This window comes from Pelmatolapia mariae, linkage group LG10_11 (assembly GCF_036321145.2).
Source record: "Pelmatolapia mariae isolate MD_Pm_ZW linkage group LG10_11, Pm_UMD_F_2, whole genome shotgun sequence".
Taxonomy (NCBI): Eukaryota; Metazoa; Chordata; class Actinopteri; order Cichliformes; family Cichlidae; genus Pelmatolapia; species Pelmatolapia mariae.
The window spans coordinates 54,656,939-54,679,932 of record NC_086236.1 but is presented as its reverse complement, the minus strand read 5'-3'; the positions used below and the strand labels follow the sequence as shown (position 1 = coordinate 54,679,932).

The 22,994-nt window shown below is 39.3% G+C and overlaps 1 protein-coding gene across 5 annotated transcripts in view; it reads left to right on the top strand.

The window, feature by feature from the left end:
- fhod3b (formin homology 2 domain containing 3b) overlaps positions 1-22,994 on the top strand; it is a 92,098-nt gene that overhangs the window by 28,353 nt on the left and 40,751 nt on the right. The gene's annotated exons all lie outside the window — the stretch shown is intronic.

Sequence of the window (22,994 nt, the reverse complement as noted above, 5' to 3'; positions counted from 1 at the left end):
CTTCTTCAGTCTCAGCTGACTGCAGGTTTCCCCAAACCTTATAACCAGTACATTTGCATAAGAATACTTCACCAACCTGTAGTTACGCAAGATCTTCTTTTCCCGGAGGAATTATTCAAAATGTTAGATGCACCCAATTAAATGTGGCTATTATTCTTATCATCACCAGACCCAACACCATGTGTCACTTGATCTGTTTGCAAGACTAAAATATCACATCAGCTGTGCTCATAATACATAATATATTCCGAGTTAGATAAGGAGTGCTACTGAAAGAGTGACCTGAATATTAACAGAGGCGCTTTGTCATGTGTTATTTGCCTTTTAAAAAGGATCTGAGAAAATTAGGGTAAATTTTTCTTTACAGACTTCACCACATGCCCAGCACCATATCTAATGTAATGGACTGTATTTTTATCTTAGGGTTTTACATGAGCTCGTGTGTATATTTAGTGTAACCCCTATCTATTTTAGCTGCTCAGCTGGTGACTCATTAAGAGTTTTTTTGCAATGGTGCTAATCTATTTTTTGATCTATCCCGCATACATTACCTATACTCAATGTAACAGCTCTCTCGAACTGATTAAATCGGTAGCATGCTTGCTTAGTGAGTAAAATAACTAATAATAGGTCATGTCCTATTCAGTCATGACCTACCCAGCTGAAACCTGTTGAAAAGGAATTTAAAAGACATATTTTCGACATGTCTGAACAATGTTGAGATTTGGTTAAGGAAAAGTTGAAAAATTGGTATTTTATAAAGATTTCCTTTCTAGCAATTTTCAATTCATTAGAGGTTTATAGCCTTTTAAAAGGGTATCTATGTTAAAGTCAGGTTGAAGTCAAATTATGTTATAGCCATCACTTTAACATAATTTCACCCGTTGAATCGAATGAAAAAATACAGTATTCTAAACTGCTACCCTGCTTTCTCATCATTTTATAAGCTAATCAGATGGTTCTATACTTTAATGCTATTAATATATATATGTGTGTGTGTGTGTGTGTGTGTATATATGTATATATATATATATATATATATATATATATATATATATATATATATATGTGTATGTGTATATGTGTATGTGTATATGTATATGTATATGTGTATATGTATATGTGTATATGTATATGTATATGTGTATATGTATATGTATGTATGTATATGTATATGTATATATATGTATATGTATGTATGTATATGTATGTATGTATATGTATATGTATGTATATGTATATGTATATATATATGTATGTATATGTATATATATGTATATGTGTATGTATATGTATATGTGTATGTATGTATATGTATATATATATATATATATATATGTAATTTGCAAAGTTTTTATCACCCTGTGTCCTTGGCTAGCTTAGCATTAGCATGCTGTCTGTGCAGGTGCTAGAATCAGAGTTGTGTTAGCAGCTTAATGCAGCTGTTTTGTCTGGTCTGGATGCAGTGATTTCATCATTTTGTGCAATAAAAAAATAATGCCTGTGCAGACTGTGTAAATATTTTCCTCCTCTGGCACACAAACTGAAATCAGCTGATTATAGCACATGTGAAAATGAAACCGATAAGAAGGATTGATATTCAAGCAGACTAACAAGTCCAAGGAATTAAATTACTGGGAACAATATTGTTTTCTGCAGTATTGTATGGGTGCAGGTCATTGCCCATGGATTGTGTTTTCTTCTTCTGAATTACTAGGTAGCTTTGTTAAGCTAAGTGTGTCCAGTGTTGGTTGGTTCTTTAGCTGAATTGACTTTAGCTTTGTTATCTTTGGCTAACGCCGTCTCAGGATGGTAGCGAGAAGAGAATGTTTGTCATATTCCTAGAGTATTTTTACTTTCATGCAACACAAACCACATGTGTCATATTAATTTCCTGTTTTCCACCATTGTTAAAAAACCCAAAATAAGTACTTATGTTTGGTTTAAACAGGGATGCTGTTTTTCTGATTTCATTCTGGAATTTCTCTCCATCTTTGTTTTGCTTCTTCCCACTGGGCATCACCTCAGCTGACCTCACTACATAAAAAAGTCAGCAGGACCATCTGCTGGACTGAAAAAGTGATTAAATTTGTTATTCTAGTACTGAAAAGTTCAATTTTTATTTGAGTTTTTATAATAAGATACAATATTGACATGCAAAATATTGCAATACTAGTGATATCCTAGCATCAGGTAAGCCTTTGACTGACTTTGTCAATGCATTGGTCTCATCTAGTCCAAAATCTCCCTGGCTAACTATAGCCCAGTCCTTCATGCTGTTCATTGCTTTACTGAACATTTATGGATGTTTTGCAGATTCGAAGATGTAGCAATTTTTGCGTTAAAAACAGGCAGCTAAAACAACTGTGATACTAGAAATAGCAACTCATAATACAGAATAAACTGTTTGGGCTATAACTGGTTTACCTTTAGCCATAAATCTTATAAGATATATAAGAACTATGCTTAGGGGGATTACCACAAGTAAAAGATCTCTCTCTTCTAGTCACTATTACTGAAACCTAAGTTTGATACAGACTTACTTATGTTCAGGCCATGAGCAAGGTGGTGTTTTTGTAGTATCTGAATCTGCTATGTTACAATAGTTGACCACCCATTAAATTGTGACATGAGGGGGAATAAGGCTGATGGCTTTACAGGATGTCTGAGGAATTTCTGTCATGTTCAGGAAGGCACAAAAAAGAGAAAAGCAGGCGAGAGCATTTTAGACACAAATTAATTTAGCATTATTTCTTTATATATGGTCATTTGGTAATCAGCATATTTTAATTTGCTTTGACTCTTCCCTTTACTAAAACCTTCCAATTACCTAAGAAGGGGTAGAACTGTTTTCATATTTTCTTGCAGCTTCATTTTCCCAAAGAATGCAGTAATACAAGGATTTAGTCATGTATATGAGGAGATTTAACCGCAAAGGTGCTAGAATTCACTCTGCTGTTTGTGAAACTGCACTTTAATTTGTTTTAACTGTGTCAGTGAGGGGGGATTTACCATTTCTTAACTTACTGAGTGAACAATGCATCAAAAGGTGCACCTGGTCCTGTAAAAACGGTTCATATTTCTTGGCCGTTACACTGTTATGGAGAGCTAACATTAGACCTAATGCCTGGCATGAGAAGTCTCCAGATCCACAATGTAAGGAAAGGGGTAAAAACTTCTCACACTGGATTACTTTTTCCAGTATTGTGCCATTGCATGTTAACTTTGGATACAGGCCTAGAGTACATGTTTTTTTTTTTAATAGCGTTACATCTGTAAATGACATTTTTTGAAGTTGATGACATTCTGGAACTGCAAATTGTAGGTCACTGTAAGTTTTTAAGCAACTATAATTTTCATCTTTCTCACTTAAGGTGTTGTGAGTCATGATGTCAGCGTGTTTGTTTCAAACCATTCGTGCCACATTAAATAACTTGACAGGTTTTGTTATTGATATACATTGTAATTTGAGCATGTTTGTATGTTTTCTAAGTTTTTAGAAAAACACAAGTATTATAACCAGGCCATCACTTAGGCACGAAGGCTGGCCAGGTACAAAATTAACCTGCAGTTTTACCACTGCTGTGATGGACGTATGCACAGATGTGGATGTTTTAAGAGAAGGAAACTAATTACGCCCACCCCTGATTTTCACTTCAGGGACCAAACAATGTAACAACAGAAAAATGTGGGTCAGCAGAATCAGGTGGTTATGTCCCAAGGCTCACAGTATTATAAGAGACCTTTATCCTGCCTCAGTCACATGAACTAATACAGATGTTTGGAAAAGTTATTGATGTCCACAGGGGAGATGGTCAGGCACAAGCTCTAATTCCACACCCTGCATTGCTACTAAGACTACAAGTTACTGATGTGTTTAAAAGAGTAATAGCCACACTGTAGATGTAAACTTTGTGTGGCAAACATGCCCGTCACTCTAAGGCTAAAGACTAAGGCTGTTTTTGGCAACTAACACAATCGCCAACCATTAAATTCACACAGAGTGAATTTACTTTGCTTCACAGGAGTTTATTGCCCTTCTTCGGCTTTCAAACATGTCAGTAAGATGTAATGAATAAGATGTTAGTTGTTTTGTTGTGTGTATTTTTTTTAACTCATTTTATTGTGCTGTTGTGGTCACAAAATGCTGTGGTGGACATATTTGGTATGTTTCCACCCACTGAAGAAGATGGTAATTTTCTCTTGATCTCTGTTGGATATCCCTTTAAACAATATAATCTTGTCAAACAAAAATAAATCTATATTGTAAAATAATTATATTCATTTTTTTGAATCTGCCAGTGTCTAATTCTCTGATGTGTTGCCACACTGGGCATTCACAGGAGTGTGACATGACTGGACTGACTGACCCCAGTACATTGTATAATCATGTCATGATATCGTTTTTAATTAAATTTTTTGTTTCTGAGTTTTTATGCTGCACTGCAGTGGCTGTGTTTTTATGACATCCTAGATCCAGCAGTGTCGAGCTGGTGTGATCAGATTTAAGGAATTCAGTTTACATATGTCAGCAGTAGAGTTTCATGAATTTTACAGGCATTTTTTTGTGCAAGTATAGTAGAACTTTTTGTCACCTAACACTCCAAATTGTTATTAGCATTTATCTTAATAATACTGACTGTAATATCAGCTGTGTGGACATACAGCACATTTGATCCCAAATAAGTTAATTTGATGAAGGTTTACAGATTTCTTTTTTTTTTTTTTTTTTTTTGTAGGCTACTGAAAGTTGGTGGTAATCAACAGCAATTATGTGACGCATTATATGAAAGACTAGGGGATTGCTGCTTTTCACTATATTTAGAAGTTAAAAAGTTACTTAAGGAGAAAGTAAGAAGCACGCACAAACAGTGTAAGAAATGGACATACAGTAGCTGCTGTGATGTCACCCGCTGGTTTCAGAGTCTTGAGAGGAGCATTTTGACTGTTGCCATCTTGGTTTCATCTGACTGTAAAACTGCACACTCAGTCATTAGCCAGCGAGCATGCAGCTTCACTTTTTTTATTATCAAATTTAATACGACCCACACGGAGTAACTGAACTTAGCAGACAAGTGACAGAGATCAAGATTGAAAGCCATTTTCCCATAGACTTCTGTATGACCAGAAGTCTTTTTGGAACCACAGCTATCGCCATCTGGTGTAACTTGCACATTGGTTTAATTTTTCTGACCTGGAAGCTACAGCCGTGTTTTATACTTTCTATGGGATCAACCTGAAAATTACTAGCTACCTGGAGGAAAAAAACTGTTGCTAAATCTTTTTACAAAGACCTCAAATCAGCAAAAAAAGGTGAACTGAAGCATGATGATCACCACTGTCATTGAAACCAGTGAGAGAGATGTCAGTTTTGTTTGGGATACATGAATACCTACTCAACACAAAAAATATTTATCTTCCATTATCAGGCAAGTAAAGAGTACAAGTTCCAGGAATTAGGCATTCACCTGTACCAGCTTTCTGCTTGACAACTTTAGAGTACCTCACTATCAAAAAGACTGAATGGATCACCTCAGATTCTGAGTGAGCATTTCCAGCTTCTTCATCAACATCTCATTCCCTCCTTTGTATTTCTTTTTTTATGTTTATGTTAATATTTATGTAACTTAAATACATATACAAGATTAAGGAGCAAACGCAGACCAGCTGAAACAAAAATCTCACCCTGCATATGCTAATTACAGTTGAGGCTTTATTGGGTGGTGTGACAGAGTGGGCCACAGTGGCTATGTGAACCAGGCCTGCAGCTGTCACACACATCACACACATGCAGACTTCGCTTTTCTCCTCTGTGTTCCCCACTGATGTGGCCCAGTCAGCCCAGAGACAAATGGGCCCGGACATGGAAGACATTAAGACTAGCTAAAAACAACATGCTAAGTACAGGCTTGCTCTCCCGCAATGCAAACACAAAGTGTTCACTCTGCTGCAATTGCACACATTTTGACATAGACAGCAGGGGAGACAGCTTGCTTTATATTTATGCAAACGCTTCTTCTAGGGAAAGTCTGAGATGTAGAGAGGGACTGGGATACAAGTGCAAAAAAATACAGCAGCTAATTATCCAAGTCAAGGGTTAACTTTAGAGATACAGGAGAGCATTCACTGCACACAATGCCAGAATTAAATGTTTAACTCAGTAGATTTGGTTCACACTCTTTGTGTTAATTGAATTCAGGCTATATTATAAGGTGAAAATAAGTCCTACAACTTAAGTAGCAACTTAAGAGCCATTGATATGAGTTAGTTTTAGAAGCAGAATATTCATTTTATGGCACCTACTGTTCGTGCCTTTGCCACTATAGTTGAAGAAAAGTTTTAGAAAAACATTGCAACATTTATATAAAGTGCATGGATGCAAACATATTGGCAGTAAGCAACATGTTAGGAAAAGTCTGGTGTGCGTAGTGATATAATCATTTTGCCTTTGCTAATAACAACTCGAGACACTCTTGTAAATGAGAATTCCTAATCTCAAGAGTGTCGCCTCCTGGTTAAATAAAGATTAATAAAGATTTTCTAAAATGCTTCCTATTCAGAATTTGGCGTATTGGATTAAGACATGCCTCTATTTGAGTGGTAGGAGCATTCATTGGACATGTGGACAACACATGTCCAATATGGCTCTTAGCTAAACAGCTGGTGTTCTTCAGACACCTCCCCTTAGTGAGAAATTTTCCTATTCAGATCTCATTGCAAATTGGCCATTCATTGTTTAAGGTGCAGGGGGTAAAGTCTGTCAACCCTTGAGTGCACACCTCCTCGAGCTGTGGCCTTGAGGACCGCTTCATAAGCTGCAAGACCAAGTCCTTGACAAACTTTAAAAATGAAAGTACTAAAAATGTTTACTTCTCCCTCTTACTGTAAGAAAATCAACCAGAGATTTTGTTTTGTTTTGTTTTTTTGCACCACACATCGATCCATCCATCTATCCATATTCTGCTGGATCTTGCTAACAGTTAAATAAAAACATAAACATGGGGAACTATCTAAAACATTGCCCCAAAAATTATTATGTTATTCTGTTGTTCTGTTCATCCCCTTTCTCAAATTTAGCCTCTACCATATTTCTGTTTAGAATAACAGTAGTACTCTCGGAATATTTGATTTCAGCTCGTTTCTATTTTTATCTAATGAGGGCAAAGTTTGGGACGTACCAATTGCATGTGGTTATAAGCATAAAGGTTGTAAGCACACACTAATATTGAAATTGTAAAATGTTACTAAGGTGAGCTTTCATTACAAAGAAATTGGCAACTTTATGCAGGTCCATCATAGAACAGATCAACAAGAATAAAACTGGGATGGTTATAAAGTTGTAACAGCACACCAGTGATCTCATCAGATATCACCAAGAACAGCAGACAAAATTAGATCTGAAAATGTAAAACTAAACCACTAAATTAGGTAGTATGGATCTTGTGCTGGACACTATTTATGGAGCACAGCTGTCGTTGTTTGTCCAATCAATAGAAAACCAATAAAAAGGGAAAAAAATAATTATCCCCACCCACTGATCAAACATTACAGCATTTCAAACTGTTCAATAATAGGTGAATGAGACTAAATGAAACCGTGCCTTTACGCTGACTTTGTAAACACACGTCTGTTTTTTTCCCCCTGGATGCTGTTCGGACTGTTTCACTTTTCGCTTTAGTCATTTAACAAAATGCGTTTTCTTCCTCCTTATATGGAAACGGTATGCAAATCTTAGCGATGCGCACCCATTTTCTAGCGGCCATTGTTCTCAGTCCAAACACAGCTTTTGTTTGTAGGTCTGTAATTATGTTGTATATTCTGCTCCGCTTATCTAACCTCTTCTCCTTTTAATCATGTGATATTTAGAATGTATAGAAATTATGTTGTCTGCTAGCTAAATTCTGTGGCTTTTACCGAGTGCAAAGGCCGTTTTAATGTCTTTATGGAATCCAGCTGGGGTGGTCGAGCATTTCCAAAGTTTCACATTTATCTGAACAAGATCAGTGCGTAGGCCAGTCCGATACCTGCTTCATCTTTGGAACAGCAAGTTTTTTTTGTTTTTTTTTTAAAGAATATGAACACAATTTGTAGAGATACAATACTGGGAACACAAAGTTGTTTTCATTTGAGTATCTAATATACTACAGATTTAGTCCTTACAGAGTCAGGGGGTTTCCTGGAAGAAAAACTCGTTTTAACTCTCCTGAACTGTGAAATTTGATCTAAATCAGTGAAATTACGCCTTCCGTAAAGCCTGTGACACAGCAGCTGGTGAATGTGAAAATGGATCCACCGGCTCCACCTATGGAAAAGTGCTTTAACTTTCCTCAGCAGGTGTGGTAAAACACTGGAACCTCGCCCCTGCACCGTAATGAGCTGGCCCTGTTCATTGTTGTTACAAAATATGCTCACTGTGGATCAGTGTGGTTGTGTTAAAAAAAAAAAGAAAAGAAAAGAAAAGAAAAAAGTACATAACACTTTCATACTTGTTCCTACAATTATCTTTGGTCCAGATGCACTATCCAGTAACACAAGCGGCTCAATAAAAGGTTTCATATTTACAAAAGAATTGTTTGTCACATTGTAAATCCACTATGAAGTACAGTAGATAGTCTTGTTAGCACATCTTTACTGTCTTTACTGTTGAGTTCTTCCTGTATTTTTTTTCCTCTTTTTTTTTCTCCAGCAGCACTCAGGAGCTTTTGTGCTGTGATTGAGCCTAACCACTACCAGGTGTGCTTGAAAAGGTTTTGGCGAAACTGGCACAGGGTCAAGACAGGGTGGGAGATGTGATAGAGGGGGGGGAAGTACCTGAGGAATGGAGGAGGTTAATGTGCAAACATCAAAAGGCCTGATTCTTGTACCAGTCTTGGGCTAAGGTGTCTGAACTTGTTACAGTGTGATCGTGCAGGGCTGCTGCCTGCTAAAATATTGCCTTATGCAGACCCAGAAACCCCCCACCCGAACACGGTATTACTGCATGCTTTCTTCACCTTTTTTTAGGAGCTGCAGGGTAGGTGGAACAGGAGTATATGTAGGTCAAGTGGAATATTTTTTTTTCTTTTTGGGATTTGGCTTTTAAATCTAGTTGATTTTATGGGTACATCATGGTTGATCAAGATGAAAAACATTTGAAGTGAGTTTTAAGATTTATAATCTGTCATGGCCGCTGTACGAAAAGCACACCGGGGCTTCCAACTGTGAAGCCCTACCCTGTACCTTAAAGTACACCCGTACCTTTATGCAAACCATACCCCAAAGGTATGTGTGGTCATGCATTGTTTGCACTGTCCAAATCAGTTGTTTTTTGTTTGTTTTTTTCATTTTTGGCTATTGTGTCCAAATCATCTCCTGGAATACAACACAGCCAGATTGGAGAATTATGCAGAATTAGCTCAGAAGGTATCAAAGTATTATAAAAGTCATTATCCTGAAATTTACAGAACTTAAGTTTGATGAAGAAAAATACATTTTAGTTATACTATAAAGCAGACATACTGGATCATGGTGCAGACATAAGTATACGTCATCTATGACAAACTAATATTAGTCATTTTTTGCCCTCACTTTGGTAGAAAGGGGATAAAATGCTAAAATCTGAGTGTTATCTCAAGTGACCCAAATTATGCAAGAGTTTTTCTTCATCTTTGTGTCTCCATGGATTTAAATTCAGCCATGCGTAAATCTCACCCCCTACTGCGCACAGAGCAAGCCCCCCCACCCACCCCCCCGTCTTTATTACACTGGCCTCCCGTCTTGTTGGGATAGTTAAACCTGTTAACTCTACTTGTCATGCAAACATAGTAAAGCTAGGAGAAAAAAAAAACATTGGAGAGAGACCTCTAGGGGTTAGGGTGGTGAAAGCACCCACTCTACACTGAACCAGTTGAAGAATATCAGTAAAATGCTCATGCTTAAAAGGTGGAACACGTCTTATTTGCCATTTCTGTTGAAACTTTCCTTGAACAGCTTTGTTTTTTTTATTCATTTTGTTTACTGTCACATGTTTAGTCGTTACTCCCATGCTTTTCCTTTTAAAGGCTGCTGGGAATGTCTTATCTCTCTGTCTTATCCAGGAAGAAACACACACACAAACACCCAGTTGTCACATGGAAGCACAAGCAGACAAACACTCACACACAGGAAAAATAAAGATCCTGTCTTGATAACAGAAGTTTAGCATCACTGGACAAGATGGAGGAAAAAGGTGAAAGGAGGACACTAGACTGTGCCAGTAGTAGCTTTCTGTAGCCATTAATATAGAAATCTAATCTAATGTATTATTAGCTGGAATATAAAAGAGAGTGGGCGAGCTAAAATTTTCATTACATATCTTGTTATGTTTGGCAAACTTAGCAGAGGAGGCTGCTCTGGATTAAGTCTTTGAATAGCTCCTCCACTTAATGAATATCTGGCCCATCGTTTTCGATGTTATCACGTCTCTTATCCCCCTGTGCACACTTTTTGTCATCCTCATACCACAAATATTTTTATGTTACTTCAAGGTATGTGTTGTTGACGTTGTTTTTTTATTGCTTTGGAACATAATCTTGGCTGCACCTCTCGCCCCCCCTCTGCACGCTCTGTGATATGATGGCTGGCTTTGGCTAAATAAGGCAAGAGAACACTTCACATTCTTTCTTGCCAAAAGATGGTTGATCCTCAGTAGTTCTGTGAGCCAGAATTCCTTTTCATCCTATCAGAAATTGAGGGCACTTTATGTGTGCCAGCCAATCCCTTTGCACCTCGACACTGTCATGCTATAGCGATGCATGACTGGCTCTTAATGGTGGTTTTCCAAAAATCTCTTGAGCGCCATTTATATTGCTGGGGCATGTTTGCTGAAAGCCAGGTATGTCTCTCATCAAAGCGGACAGCAGTTGCCGGTACAACAGACATTCGCTATCTCACTTTCATTGAGGCAGTAATTTTTCCTCGTGTCTTTTGTTTTGAATGTGGGCATTATCTGAAATAGCAGATGTTTTTGGGGTTGTTTTCAGTAAAACTTTTCCCTTTTGAAATACATGTGAAAAGTGTAAAAACAAACAATGGTTTAATAATGGATTTTTGGGGCTGGTGCTGATTAAAATAAAAAATTCCAATGTTTATGTATTGGCAAATATTCTTTATGCATGCATACACATAAAGCTATGTAAACAGTGGAATTGGCTGTTCACCATTTCCACATCATACAAAGCATTTTATCTGCATTGCACAACTTAAAATTTTCACATGCACATACGATAATATATAGTCATGTGAAAAAGAAAGTTTATCGCAGGATTCTTTGCAGTCTTCGGATAAACTAAGTGCACCCCATAATTCAGTAGCTTGTAGAAGTACTTTGAGCAGTGATAACTCGAAGTAATCGTTTTCTGTATGACTTTATCAGTCTCTCACATCGCTGGGGAGGAATTTTGGCATGCTCTTCTTTACAAGAGTGCTTCAGGTCATTGAGGTTTGCAGGCATTCATTTATGCATAGCTCTCTTAAGGTCCCGCCACAGCATTTCAATCCGGTTGAGGTCTGGACTTTTGTAACACCTCGGATCTTGTCTGTATTTGGGATCACTGTCCCGGTGCGTCACCTGATTCAGCTTTAGCTGTTGAACAGCTGTCTCTATGTTTGACTCTAGAATACTTTGATTTATAGAGGAGTTCAATCTTAAAGGTGGTCTTTTTTCTGTAATGAACTTTGATATTTAACATACTAACTGAGGCCTGGAGAGTCTGAGATGTAGCTCCTGAGTGATTTGCAGTTTCTCTGAGCATTGCTTAGTCTGAGCTTGTGGGACGTTTGCCAGGATGTCCACTCCTGGGAAGATTGTCGCATTATGTTAACACACACCTGAATGCTCCAGACCAGCGAACTGCCCAAACTTCTTTTAAAGAGGTACTCACTCTTGCTTATGGTTAACTAATTATTAAGTGCAGAACCTGGTTGCTAATTACCTTCATAATTTCTATGGAAGCAGTAAGAGCTGCACTTAATTTTTTTCACAGGACTGCATAGAATCCAGTGAAAACTTTCTTTTTCCTATCTGTAAAAGTGGCAATATTGGAAAAACTGATATACAAGTTTGGCTGCATGAATTTCTTGTGTGTGTTTGAGTGTGTCAAAGTATGATTCATTTGGGCTGTAGTTACTTTCTCACTGGGAGACAAGCCCACTGTGGTACAGTGATCCAGAGTGCTGTATCACTGTATTTATTCAAACTAGTCCAAACATGTCAGGGGTACTGTGAGGCCCAGTGACACTTGGAGAAAAATGACACTTGACCCTCCTCGGTGAGGTGACCGGGAGGATGACATGCTTGAATATCTGAGATTTTTCTTCGTAGCGCGGTGCAACAAAGAGAAACTGGGATTTGGTAACTGAAATGTGCCTCTGTTTGCATTGGTGTTTTAAAAAAAGCCAAGCAGCTGCATTGCTTTGCTACACCGTTCACATGTCATGACACGGGCTCATGTACAGAAAATGTGTAGAAGACAGCCGGCAGAAAGACGTTCAATCGAGGCCCACACGAAAAACAAAAACCAGGGAAAAACATTTACCATGCCAATAGGCAGGTCATCGACCATACCTATTTGGCTTGCCAAGCAAATATTTGATCCTTATCTGCCAGCTGCTAACATGAGTGGAACATTTCTGATATGATCCATGAGGAATTGAAAAGTGAACACATTAGTCATTTGGCATTGTTAAGTAGGATTTTGACGAGAAAGCAGTCAGTCATGTTTATGGTGAATTTGTTCCAGTTGGGCAAACAGGTTGGCCCCAGAGGACAAAACAGGTCTTTGAGTCCTTTGATTGCCTGTGCCAAGCATGGATTATATTCATTTCAGTGACACTTGGGAATAAAGCGGTATTAGTCCAAACAAAACACTTTCTTGACAAAACAGATAATTACCTCCTCAGGATGAAAGTGCCTCGTGTTAGGTTTCATTGCATTTGCTGTCTGTTAAAGTATTTAGATTTGACTCTGTTATGCATCTTATATTTAAAGCTTTTCATTGTCAGTCTGCCTCATGCATGGCTATCATGCCTCTTTAATCAGAGAATGGCTTTCATTGCCCACTGTATCTTTACACTTTGGTTGTCAATAATAGTGCTTACTTCACCCTTTTCCAAAGCTTCAGCACCTGTCAGCAGTCAGATCACGCTTTACACCCAGGTCAGCATCACAAAGCCGCTGCCAAGATGCAACAATCTGACACGACGGGGCGCTCATGAAATGCCCGACATAGTCATGGTAGCTATTTGTGATCGCTGCAGAACATCAGTGGTGCCTCGTTTTATGTCGACCAACAAGCTGGACAGGATTTTTGATAAAGTTCTTTCCTCATTACAAATCCTTTAGAGATTCTTTTACTCTGGAGACTTCAAGGGGTAAATCCAAAAGGGAAAGATTACACACAGCCTAAGAGCAAACTCGTGCACTACACTGTAGCTCGTTTGATGATTTTATTTGCCAGTCTGATTGTTGTATCGGGATCAAAGACTTCACGCAGCCAATAAATGAGTAGTATTTGGAGCTTGGTGTTTCTGGCTTGATGGGAGTGTCTTTACTGGTGCTTTGCTTCATTTACTGTACAGTTTTTCTCATTAAGCTGAGCCCTGCTGTTTTCAGTCAGGGCTATTTTGTTCAGTAGCTAAGTAGTGATGTTTGTGATTAAAAGGAGAGAAGATACATTCTCTTTGCGATAACCAGCGCAAAACATTTGAACAACTTGTTGGCTGGTGGTAGTAATTATGTGGAGGCATTAAGGGCTATGAAAGAGTGTATCCTTATTTCAAACTCTCCCTCACAGGTGCTACAGAGGACAGCAGCAGGCAGCAGAGGATCCAGTCTGTGTAGAAATCAGGTGCTTCGACATCTCCTTTCCATTAAGCGTAGTCGGTCACAGGGTGGCCAGTATGAAAATGAGATGGTGTACTGTGACTCATGTGTTCACTTCCTATTCCTAGAGCAGAGTCTGAAATAGATGTGGTCTCAGCACAACTGTGTTTATTGGACACAGTTTGCACTGGTGTTTTTCCCCACATGTCAGGTTGTTAAGAATAGGAGGGAGCAGAGAAAGTCGGGGGCAGAGAGGCCGAGAGGGCTGAGAGAGGAAGGGAGGTAAAGTTGGCTAGGGGGGAGTCACCGAGGGTATTGCTGATAATTGGCTATTTTCCAATTCAACTTTAGAAAGGAAGAAAAACTTTTAACTTCTCCTTCTATTGCAGTACATAAAATACAGCATTTTTTGATTTTAAGGATCATAAAGTCTGAATTGAGTAAAGCACTTGGCTTTGTGGATCTGTCTTTTATGGATAAAAAGATTTTTTTTTTAAAAAAACCCAGAACTATAGCATCTGCGCACATGTGACAGAATTGGAATATATGAAGTGAGATTTTAAACTTTTCTCTTTAGACATCTGGCCTTGCATCTATATGCACATTTTTACTGCAGTAAGAAAAACTGTTTGCCTGAAGCAGCTGCCAAGCAACACATGGGGAATAGCCTAGACTCAAACTCCTTCCAATTTTATATACACAGTTTATTAGAGAAGCATATAGATGCAAAAATAATAATGCTGCACCCCAGCAGTTACCACAGGTTTGCAGTAACTTGGTTGAACCTTGCTGCAGCTGGCCTTGCAGCACGGTCCACCTACACCAGATGGACTTAAAATGTTGATCCCCTCGTTTATATCTGTGTCAGGCTTTTGTCTGGTATGTTGAATGGATGCGTTCTTTAACTTCTCTCCTCGCTCCACTACCTATCTGTGTCAGTGCTGGTGAGTATGGGGGAAACCCTGCTGAGCAGGTGAAAGGGTGGACTACACAAAAAGTGGAGGGAAGAAAAGGGGGGGGGAGGGGTATTTATGTTGTGAGGGTCACCCCACCTGGTAGCTAAGGAATGACTCATTAAGCAGGCGGGCACTAATGAAAGATTTGTCTGTCCTCACACTGGCCTTGCTGTCATGTCTATCTCCTTGTCTGGAATTCTGCAGATTCCACCATCACTTTCCACTTCTGTTTCTTTTTGACAGTGTCAGATAGTATCTTGATGGATAATTAGCATGCAGTTTATTGAAGAGACTTAACCAGAGATAAGTAGCCCACAGCGCCCTGTAAGAGGTCTGCAGAGGAGCGTCTAAAGAATAATGAACGGCTGTATGAATCTAAACAGTAAGCTAAAAGACAAATGCTACTGCTACCTTTTGGAAGAATTATCGCAACTGACAAAAGCATTAACTCCGTTCCAAGCCTTATGTAAACACATCAATAAACACAACAATTCAGTATCTCCGCTTCCATCGTGGGACAATGAGCGCTGTTGAGCTCTGAGCCGACTTTTGTGTTTATTGGAACTTGGCTGTGGTATGCCTTGGTATCAAATGCCTCTGCCAGGATAGTGTTGCAGACCAGAAACCCGATCCCCTTACCGCTCCCATGAGAATGTAGATAATGTTCATTCTGCGCAGTGTGTAGAGGAAGTCCAGGTAGGTGCAACATCTGTGGAGGAAATCACATCAAAATAAATTAGCATGGTTTATTTGCATGTTTCTAACACTGTCATTAAAATTCTTCAAAGAACATGTGCTGGGACTTTTGTGCTGGGACTCCAGACATAATTTATTACCGACCTCGTAAGATCTCTGCTGAACGTCGTTCATGTAGCAGTGATCTGTATTAATGACAGCAAACCAGGCGCAGAGACGCACATTTGACTTTTGGTCTTGCACTGTATGTCAGCTCTTTTTTCCCCAGTAGATTAAGCCCATATTTACTAGTTATTTTGATGATTTTGATCTTGTTCCAGGCCTCAGCAGTTTGCCTTTGCTCTGAGACTTTCACGCCCCGTAGGTCCATGTACGGCTTGCTGCCAGTGACAGAGTCTTCTCCAGTCTGTGTGGCCCTGAGTCAGTTTCCTCTAATCTAAACCATCAACTCCATATGTCTTCTATCACAACTTCCAAAGCATTTGAATAAACTCCAGGCAACAGGAACAAATTAATTAATGTCTTTATTCCTCTGTGCACTTTGTAAACTGCCTGGGTGAGTGTGCGCATATTCCCACATGTGCGCAACATGTGTAGTGCACTTTAGTGCCCACACACTCCCACACATATACAGATATTTTCCGTAAAATTGTCTTGATCCTGCACTTAAAATCCAAACATGTTGGAATTGATCTTATTTATACCTGCATTCCTGCTTAATGATTTCCACCTGAGTGCTATAATCTGCTTTTATTGAACCATCATTCACCTTATGTTTTCCCTCAGAGAGTAGGGGATAAAAACAGTAGAGAGAAACCCCAGTCCACAAAATGTTGCAATCCATTGCACGTGTTGGGAGGTCTTCCACCTTAATTACTTGTGTTTTCTCTTCATAAATTTTGGAATACAAGGTTTCCGTTACCGAGTGAGAAAGGAGAAAAGGAAGGGGAAAAAATGAAAAGGAAGCAGTGTTGATGTTGTTGTTCTGTTATGTTTCGTGACTGCAGAGGGCCATTATGGATACTGTAAACTCAAAAGTTTCTCATGAAAATACCAAAAGAGGAAAATGAAAGAGGGTTTCCTTCATCCTTAGACATGGTAGCTAGTGATGTGGCAATTCTGGCTCATGTGAGACTGTGCTCTCCCAGATGGCTACAGTTTGTCTGACCTCAGCTTTCACCTCTTGCAGAGTCTGTGGCCTTTACTGACCAGTGGAACAGCTCCTGGCTCCCTGGGACAGGGCTAAATTCAGACGTGGGCAGGCAGTGGCTTGTGACTGAAGGTCTAGCTTTGACCTGAACAGAACTTTGAGGCGCTAAGTGAACTTTAATGTTGTGAAGCTATGGTACATCTTGATTCATGTAGTTTGTAGGTTATTAGTTGGTTGATTTAACCAGGATCACGAGAACTGATGCTTTTTTTTTTTTTTTTAAGTAAATATTGTGGGAAGTGCCTGAAGTGTAATAAGTGATCAAAGCAGCTCGTGCACCACATGGCAGACAGCTTGAATTGCACACTGTTGCTACACTAACAGATGTCAATTTTTGCTGTCCTTCTATTTAACCTGGCAATGCTTTACACACAGTGTTTGCTGCTTAGAAACACTGCTACTACATTGCTGCTTCTGCGACTATACTGTAATATACTATAACAGTGGTCATTTGATGATCTGATGTTAGATATGGACAAAGTTTCAAACAAAGAGTTAAGGTGATATACAAGTAAACCTTGTGAGGCAAAAACTTCAGACTGCCGGTTATGTTTAGGACAGTTTTTTTCCTAATCTTTGCTCTCACTGACATCAAGCCGACAGGAGGTCAAAAAATTCAATACGCAGATTCTAATTGGTACTAACAATTACTTTGGTACAGCATAAATATCAACAGTGCTTGCCTTAGCCTCCTCTTTCTCACACCTTGACACGGCAGAAGTGCAGACAGACAGGAAAGCAGCCTCTGCCCTCACCAGCAGCTGAACACATGAACAGCATTTAAATTTAGTGAACTTGGTCTTTACGAAGAAATTTGGGAGGTTGGTAAAGCTCCTGGTTCAGTAACAGTGAAGTAAACAGGCACATATTAACCATGTTAGCCATTTAACTATTACCAATTGCCTAATAACCACATTAGCCATTTGTTAAGTTAGCATTTACACAACGGCTAACGGCTATTAAAAAACCAATAGGCTAATGTTAACGTGGGAGCTAGGCAGCCAATGTTACCAGTATCGACCATCTGTAGCATTAATAGACTGTGTCAATTTAACAATAAAAAGTGTAATGTTTCTCTTAATAACATCTCAGATTGAAGCAGAGAAAAGGCTAAAAGCAACAAGACAAAAATAGTAGCTGCCTAGATTACCAACTATATTTGAGGAGGTAAGTTAGAAAATATGCTGCCAATTTGCACATACTAGTATTGCACTAGTCTTCATTTTAAAAATTAAATACACTTTCTAATTTTCACTCCTGTGGTTTTGAAAATGATATCAAGTCTTGAGTATTTTCCTGGGTATTGCTATTGAGATTGAAATTCCACTATGATAACAACCCAAGTACCTAATTTGGTAATCTTAGTCCCAGAACTCTGACTCTAATGCAGAAGCCCCACACACCTGCTGTTTAATCCTTGTGTTTTGCCAAGATAGCCAATCAGAAGAAAGTTTATTTAAAGTGAGAGTGACCTTAAAACCAGGGGAGCTAAAACAACTTTGTTCAAATAGAGAGTAAATTAAAGGGCAGCACCAAGGCCCCAAAAAAAAAAAAAGATTTTTTTTTTTAAACTGTGCTATTTAAAAGAAGTAGAGTCCAATAATAAATATAAGTCTCTTTAAGTTTACTCCAGGTAGGGAAATGGGAAAAGTCTCCACCATGTTAACAGGAGTAACAACATATGAAAAAAACATTTTTCCTTTCTATCTCTTTCTTTTTTTTTTTGATGTTATGAGGACTTTCGGTAAACTTGGCGCTCTAACCAGGTCACATGTTCGAGTATTGTATAACATCTTAACTTTTCTTACGTCGTCACTCAAACTCCATGTTTTTGTTTTTAACTTGTATAAACTTGCTAATTAGCAGCACAGCACACACAGATGGAATGGTTAAGTGGGCGATGAAAGACTAAAGACCTTGCATGGTGATTTGCTTTTAGCTAAAAATACTCATCCAGTCATTGTTAGTCTGACAGACAGTGATGAGGTCAGATGTCTAGATAGTCCAGAGTAAAATTCAAAGCATTTAACATATAAACACAAGAGTTTTGTCTGCCCCCCAGCCTGCTGGAAAATTGTCTGAGGCCTCACACCATACTTCATGCTTCTCAACCTTCTCCCATCTCTGCATCCCACATGAAAGCTTCTGATGCAATTGTGCAACATGTATAAAAGGAAAAAGATTTATTTACATGGCAGTACAATATGTTAAGGATCTTTTTCTTCAACATCCACTCTGACACATCCACTCCAAAAAGCAAACAGAGTTTAATTTACACCAGTGTATGCGGGGTTGTCCTGCCCAGTGGGGTCTTTGTGGGTTTCCTGGCTGTGCTTTGGATGTGGTTTATGCGTTCCGCCTGCTGCGCAATGCATAAGCAGCAGTAGTCATCCTTTTCATTTTACAGTGCGTTCTGGAAGTAAAGGCATGTGAACAGTGTTTGCAAGGTTAATGACTTTGTTGGCAAATTAGTTTCACTATTTATCGTTTCATTTGTTAGCTGGACCACAGTGGGTGGTGGGTTTTAGGGTAAGGTTGAGATGGAGATTTCAATAAAAAAGTGACTCATACAAACCTGAAACGTGAAGCTGGAATTTGCTGGCAATGACACATTGAATCATAAGGTATTTAAGCAGCAAAGGACAGATTTACTTTTTAAAGTTATTTTCTCGGCAGCAGCGTGACCATCCCTGAAGTCCTGGCCTGTCTGAATGTATCAGCCCACCACAGCAGTTTTTTTTTCTTAACTCTTCCGCTCTGAGCACATTCCTGACAATTATGAAAATCCTGCTCTTACTTTTATGATTGTTATAATTATGAATGCATTACATCCCTGTAGCTATTTGAACTGAGAAAAATGCAACGGTGTGTTGCCGTTTAAGAGAGGAAAACAGCTGCTTTCTCTGGTGCATCAGCAAGAACCATCAAAGAAACACTTTCACTGCATTGAGTCATTCTGGAGTCTTCGGTTGGCTTGTCAGTAAAAGCCTAAGGTGAAGTTGAAGATGACAGGAAAGATGAGCAACCAGACCTCAGATGCACCCTCAGACCCATTGTTTTAACGTTGAGGGCGTCTTGTTTTAGGGTGTGAAGAGTAATGAGCAACATGACTCGACACGACATTAAAAAAAATGTACATTAAAGTAATCGTAAGGTTAGACTGCAGAGAGCTGCTTTGCTTCTATCTGCAGCTGAACTTCAGTCAAAACTGAACGATGCCCAGAAAGTTTTTATGTGAGCAAACTATGTGCTATCCCTCATGTCTTCCTTTGTTCATATAACATTTGGTTTGCGAAAGCCCACAATACAAATCCATGGCCAATGTAGTAAACTGTCGAGTTTGAATAGTCAGGTGGTTTCAGGGTTTCATGTGAACATGACTCACAAACATTTCTTGTAAATAAACGAGGTCCCACTCCAAAAGTTCTTTCCTAAATAAAGAAGCGCAGAGGGCCCATACGTTTGGGTGCATATCTGTGCCAAATGGTATGGAACTAATCTCCACTGAGTTATTTCTCATTAGAGATGGGCCTCTGAGAGGTGCATCGGTGTGTGGACCGTAGACGGGGACAGGGAAGGAACTGTCTGTTCCTGCAGTTGGGCTTCATTTAATGTTGCACAGGAATAACTTTATGACAAATTTAATGCTGTACAAACTACATGGTTAAGTAGAGAAGCACAAGCCCTTTGTGCAAAGCTGCAGTAGAGCTGTACGTGGAAGAATTTTCTCAGTCTTACCGCTGCTGACAGACATACACGCACGCACAGACAGACACCGACACACGCCATGCTACTGGGATTTAGTCAAACTCAGTGGAAACCCATGTGCTGATGCATCACTGTTATAGCACTCTGTTGACTGATTAACGTGGAAGTGCAGTAAAGACTTTTGGAAGAAAAAGGGCACACTGATTCAGGGCTTGAGGTTAAGTAGAACCACAAATCAGGCTTGATTTGTATGTTGAAGGTGTGATGAGTAACTCAGAGTTATCTCGCTCTGTTTTTCCACCCCAGTGATCAGAGAGTTTGTCTGTTTAGAGATCGCTAATCTGAACTCTTAGTCATCTTCCTGCCGGGCATAAGGTACGACCCTACCTTGACCTCGAGGGGAGAAAGAGTTGTTAATATGCTTTGGCACGTTTTTACATGATATTCAATCAGTGCAGATATAATGGCACAGTCACGGTAGTAGTCATAATACAAAGACTCAGAATACGTGGCATTATTTTATCTTTATTTGTTTTAGAGCCATAAAACTCAATGCAATTTATACCATTATTAGTGTTGTGCTATTAAAATTTACATTTCTTTTCCTTTTATCAATAGAATTACAATGTGCTTAACCACGATAATGACAGTGATTAAAAGGAGCGTATAAAACAAAATAAAACCGATCCAATTACAAAAATGTGTCAGCTTTGAGAAGACAAAGCGGAGACTTGGCAATGGTGATTCGCTAAGGCTGGAGTCACACACTGTTCGGGGGGGGGGGGGGGGGTAAAGTGAAAAGGCCCAGTCTCACTTCCTTCCTGTTATTTTTAAAGACATAAATTACCAACATCACACAGCTTCCCTTCTTAATACCTCTGGACTTGTAGAGATTTATTCCTTCTGGATGTTGTTGCCAGTGACTTGCTAGGACTCTTCCGTAGAAGGCCAACGCTTATCAGGCATTTGAGTCATGTACGGCACCGAATGTGCAAAGCATTTAAGGCCCGGGTCTGGTCATACTGAATACCACGAAAGTCACGAATTACTGTGCAAATAAGACATCCTTTAAAGATAATGAACTCTGCTAGAACTGAATAGTGAGATGTATGATTTCAACAACGTCGTCAAACGTGAGCCTCTCAACCGCATGTGGCCCTGTCCCAGGAAGTCTGCATCTCCAGTTACTTGTCTGTCTGTAGAGCGAGTGGATCACGTTATTAAAAGTGTGTAGGGTTACTGTGGACAACCTTTTCTTGCGATGACACGTCCTGGAACATGGCAGCAGGTTTTAACCTAGGAATGCAATTTAGAGCCAAGTTTATATTAAACAATATTAAGACAGATGTAAGCATGGCGATATATTAAACTGTAAGGTATTTATTTGTGTTAATAACTACAGTGTTGTTCTGGCTGAATTTTTTCCTTCCTCAGATGTTTGTTGTCCTAGTGGACCTCCCTGTGCTAGCTCTTGCTGCGTGTGAGGTTTTATGTATGCTGTGAAAATGCTGTGTGACATCGAAAAGGCACCAGACCGCGAGTGCTCACTCTGTCTGGTCTATTCTCTAGAAGGTCTAGAAGCAGCCTTTGTTTGTCCACAGAACTGGCAGAAAACAAACCCACTCCTTCCTCTTGCTCTCTTTCTTTCTCTGTCAGCTGAAGGGATTTGCTCTACAGCTGAGGAGGCAAGCAACAATAATGAATAGGAGCCTCTTGCTCTGTATCCCATGTGTATATGCTCGTCAGTGTGTGTTTCTCACAGTTCATTTAATGGCAGCTCTCTCAGAGTTTGTGTGTGCAGGGTGTGTTCAGAGCAATATGTTGTTTCTCCTGTTTGTGTGTTCTAAGTATTGCTGGTCATGTTTTTGTGGTGTGGTTGTGTGCGAGAGTGAGCCTTATTGATGATGCCTTTTTCTTTTTTTGTACATAGTAATGTTTTTACACCTATCCCTTCAAGTGAAACTGTGTATACAGCTATAAGATGCCAACAGAGAGTAGCTCTGCATTGGACTGTGTTGCTGTATCTGCAGCAGTAGCAGGCAGGTTTTGCTGAGTCAGAGCGAGTTCACACAGCAGTGATGATTGAGCGTTTAAATCTGCGCTCAACGGTGCCACTCGCTGGCAAGCTTTGCAAACTGCATGCAGGGAGAAGGATGGCCAATAGCAGTTGCAGGAAATGTATGCTTTTATTGCTGTCAGTCACAACTCTCCTTTACTGCTCTGTAGAGTTTCCATAACTGATTAAAGCATGTATTGTTTCTTAGCCTTTGCGGTGGCTATTTCCAGCATGACTTTGTATGATGTTAGCAGGAAACATCCTCTGTTCTCTAACTCACTGCAGATGTTCTCTGAGTTGCTCCTACTGTTTTGCTCTCACTATTTCTCTTTTTGGATAGCTTTCATATTTAACCACTGGGGATAATTGCTTCCAATGAGTGCACGATGAAGGGGTTTTCTCTACATTTTCAGTCCATGGAAACGTCAAGTTTGATGCAGTTAAAACACATTACTTTAAAGCAAAGTCAGAATCATCCTGCAAGTCTAGTAACATTACATACCACATGTGTGACTGTCAGCTGATTTT